A 2,794-nucleotide genomic window follows, 5' to 3' on the forward strand; every position below is an offset into this window, starting at 1 on the left:
TTTTGGAGAGGTTGAGAGCTGTACCAGTGTACTAGAGACCACCCCTTTTGTGTACCCTTGAGACGGTTATTGTATTACTTTTTGGCTACTGTTATTGTCTAGTTATGTTTCTCTTACTCTGGTTTAGACGATAGAACTTTACTCGCTCTAATATCATTAGTTGCTATTTACTCTATTGTTCCATTTCTTGCTTTTACTTCCGCTTTTATTGTAGACGCCTTATATGTGTAGACATATGGCGAGTCTGGGCACGCTACCGAGAGGGCCTCCACCGGTCCCGGGGCGTGACAAGGTAGTTGTGTCGGCGGCCGACGACACGACGCTAAGAGTCCAGGATGAGTACGCTTGTGTGCTTCCGCCCGATTCTAACGTTGAGTTGTGTTATTTCGCATTGCGGGGACGTTAATGGGTTAAGTAATTAACCAAATGTTTGCGTTTCAGGAGCTAATGGCACCGAGAAGACGCTATGTTCGTAGGTCTGTTCCGGCACCCCCTCCCAAGGTGCCAGATTCGGTGGTAGAGCAAGTCGATACACTACCGGGCCTACATGCTCCAAAATCTCATAGGGTCTAATAAACCGGGGTCTCAACTTATCCCAAATTTCAAATCTCCTAATTTCTCTAGTTGGCGGGGCCTTTAAGAAAATATGATCTCCAACTTGGAATTCCAAGTCTCGTCGACGTCGATCGGTATAGCTCCTTTGCCTACTCTGGGTTGTCAACAATCGCTCTCGAGCAATACGAACTTTATCCTCCGCTTCCGGGAGCACATCCGGGCCTAAAGCCAATCTCTCGCCAACTTCACTCCAATGAAGTGGCGATCTACACTTCTGTAACATACCGAAACCTTAGTAAGAAGACATCGAACTTTAGTCAAAATGACCAAAGTGTGAGGTTGGTACGCTTCGGAAAGGCCGAAGGCGTCAAAAAGATCAAAAGTGCATTGTAGCGGATCTTCGAGAGCTTGAGAATCAAAAATCTGCAAACTGCAGTTTTTGTGCTCTCGGGGACCTGTCCCTGGCGGGTGAGACCGGTCCCCGTAGCTGAGGGTTGCGGCTCACAGCCGAGGCAACCGGTCCCTGGTTGTGAGACCGGTTCCCCGGAGACCGGTCCCTAGTTAGGAGACCGGTTCTGAACGCGTAAAATCCCAGAAGTGGAAAAATCGGCTAAGTCCTGAGAGCTGTGCTCTCGGGGACCCGTCCCCTGCTAGAGAGACTGGTCCCTCTGCACGAAAAATGTCCAGTCAGGGCTGTTTGAGAGAACGCAAAGTTGAGGGGCTTATTGGCATATTGTTACAATAGAGGGGTTAAGAGAGGATTTCTCTCTCTCTTTCTCTCATTCCCTCACACCACTCTCTCCCCCTCTCTCATTTCTCTCTCTCTAGAAGAAGAATAAGAGGAAGAAGCAAGGAGAAGTGGTTTTGTTGGAGTTGAAGGTGCTAGAACCTCTCCTACAAGAAGGATCTTGGTGTAGCATCGGCAAAGGTGAGTTCTCTTGCAAGTAGAACTCTAGGGTTTGGTTTTAAACCTTAAGTTTTGGAGTTTTTATCCTTTACAAAGCATAGAAACCCTGTAGCACACTGGACTTTTGCAAATTGCGAGGTTCGAGTGATTGGATGTGTTTCGAGCTTTTTCACATTTGGTGGAGGGTCGTAGAATGTTTTCCGACCTAAAAAGTTCGAAAACCCGAGTTTTGGACGAGTCTTGAGAGTTTTCACTCTCGGGGACCGGTCCCTAATAGGAGAGACCGGTCCCCCAGTGAGCAGTGTTGCCCTGTCGGCGAGGCAACCGGTCCCTGGCAGGCGAGACCGGTCCCCGAGCGCGTCTTCGCAGTGAGAGACCGGTCCCGCGCAGGGAGAGACCGGTTCCCGAACGATAGTTTCTCGGGTGCGACACGAGAGACCCATCTCAATCTCATAAGCGAGGAGCTACCCGCTCTTATCCCATCCGAGATCCGCCTGCGGGAGACAACTACGTGAACACACGCACCTTTGCAAATTGCGAGGTTCGAGTGTTTGATCAATGTTCCGAGTTTTTCTAAATATGCTGAGAGTCGTTGATAGTATTCTGATCTATGGCTCGTATCCCGAGAATTGTAGTATTTAAAGTAGCGCAAGAGGTCACCAAGAGTGATGGACTTAGGCTGCTTTCGGGTTGCAGTTTGCTGGCTGTGTACGGTACATCCTGATGGTTTTACCGGTACAGAAAGTGTACGGTGACACCTTGGTGGTTGTACCGCTACAAATGGTATTTTCTGCCAACCGAGCCTGGCGTTCGCGCATACACTGGGTTTGTACGGTACACTTTTCCATATACCGGTTACACTTTGCAGAGGAGGGCTGTTTTAGTTGGGGGTTGTATTTGCAATTGTTGCAACTCTACATATACCACCCCATCCCCCTTAGAGATCCTCTTTTGAGCCCTGACCTATGGAGATTAAGGTGAGAACTTCCCTCTTGATTTCTTCTCTATTTTTGATAAATTTTAGCAAGTTTTGATCTCCTCCTCTTTGCTTTTCCTTGCTTCTTGTTGGATTCCACCATGGAGAAGCTGGATTTCGAGAGAATTGGAGCTTTATAGAGGTCAACCTTCAACCTAGGTCACTTTGAGCTGTTGTTTGGAGCTTCCCTTGAGGTTAGTACCCATGATCTCTCCTTTGGATCATATTTTGTAGATTTTACTATAGAACCCTAGGTTTGGGATTTAGGATTATTTTGGGGATTTTGGATTTGTAGCTTCTAGAACCTAATTAATTGGTTGTAGAATCTTGGTTTAGGTTGGATTAGAAAGGACTCT

This window comes from Ananas comosus, unplaced genomic scaffold (assembly GCF_001540865.1).
Source record: "Ananas comosus cultivar F153 unplaced genomic scaffold, ASM154086v1, whole genome shotgun sequence".
Lineage (NCBI taxonomy): Eukaryota > Viridiplantae > Streptophyta > Magnoliopsida > Poales > Bromeliaceae > Ananas > Ananas comosus.